Consider the following 1,486-nt stretch of genomic DNA (forward strand, 5'->3'; position numbering starts at 1 on the left):
CACGGGTGCAGAACTTGAATGCGTGAGGTCGACCAGCGGTCATCACTTACCATAAGACGACATGCACAGCAGCGTAAAAAGCAAGCTCATATTGAAGCATTTGACATACATCGTAAGACGAAGGAAATCTTGATGTTAGTTTTGCTTATTGATTTAAGTAAGGAATAAGAGATGCAAAACAATCTGAAAGTGTAGAATGAGACAGGGCAGTAGACTTCGGAAGAGGCTAACCAAGAAAAAAGTGGAGAGAGCGAAATGGATAAACGTGAGACATGGTAGATAAGAAAAATAGATATAGGCAGAAAAGAAAACTGAAAGAGCAACAGAACAGGATAGAGGCTGGTTGAAAACACGTGCAGAATTCAAGAATGTATAAAAAGTCAGGTCAAGAATATCTACAACAGTGTGGAATATTAGCAAAGACGCATGCAAAGGCTGGAAGGATGATGAAGGCAGTGTATTTTTACAGTAGCTAAATTGTAGGGTTGCTTCTATTAATTGAAAAACTAAAATAACCAAATATCTTGAATATATCAAATCTACCTGAGGTCCCATGGCATTCATATCATAATATGAATATTCTAAATACATTATACATGAAATAACGTTTTCGACCAACATCGGTGTAGGTCTACTAACCTGTTTATGTGAAAGCGCTGCGAGCACCCGTTACGCTGATCAGTCACCGAATGGGACCTGTAAAATGTAAAGGAGAAATGAGAAAAAAGGTAAATAGTATGAAGCTGAATGTATGAAAAGGGAAGGTAGATTCAGCAAGACTCATGTCCTATGATCTCCACTGAGAGGATATGGAAATGGAAAGTGTGCGGCAAGTCTTAGGGTCGTATGGTCCGTGTGCTAACCTATCCGCCTCTCTCACCACGTTCGCACCTCGTAAAAAAATCATGATCAGATGGAAAAACAAGTAATTGTTTGTGCGATGTAATACTTCCATTTGGTGTAATAAGAATATCGGTACTAACAATAATATCAATAGAAGGAATACTGAATAAAGCATATTAAAATACCAGGACAGCTTCTGAATCTCAACTATCAGTAAAGAAAAAGGGAACACCCACGGAGAAATTTAACGATTAATGACAAGCACATGTAGCAGGCAACAGCACCTTCTACAGTACATTAAGCAATATGGTGAAAACAGGCCGACCTTTCACCTTTATGAAAGTTTAAAGTTAACAGTTACACGCCAGCGATTAAATGGTGTGATGTCAAAACGAGTAAAATTCGCCCGCCTCCTATTAATACAGCGTCAGCCTCTCGCCCAACTTCAACGAAATGGGAACATAACCAATTAGTGGTTCTCGCACGCCCATATTTTTCGGGGTCGCTTTTTCGAAACGTTTTCCGTTCATGATACAGATTCTCCGGGGAGACGATTTTGAAGATCTTTGTTTTCGATTTTCCCTAAAAATGTACTTGTTTTTGTGTCACCTCAGTTTAGAGGATTGATATCTTTATCTGCCTT

The 1,486-nt window shown here is 39.0% G+C and overlaps 1 protein-coding gene across 1 annotated transcript in view; it reads right to left on the reverse strand.

Moving 5' to 3' along the window:
• The window catches only part of LOC119587164 (eclosion hormone-like), a gene marked incomplete in the record, with an annotated part of 9,094 nt that overhangs the window by 4,721 nt on the left and 2,887 nt on the right, over window positions 1-1,486 (reverse strand). The window contains 1 exon segment of the mRNA XM_037935930.1: window positions 640-696.

Source organism: Penaeus monodon, chromosome 22 (assembly GCF_015228065.2).
Source record: "Penaeus monodon isolate SGIC_2016 chromosome 22, NSTDA_Pmon_1, whole genome shotgun sequence".
Classification (NCBI taxonomy): domain Eukaryota; kingdom Metazoa; phylum Arthropoda; class Malacostraca; order Decapoda; family Penaeidae; genus Penaeus; species Penaeus monodon.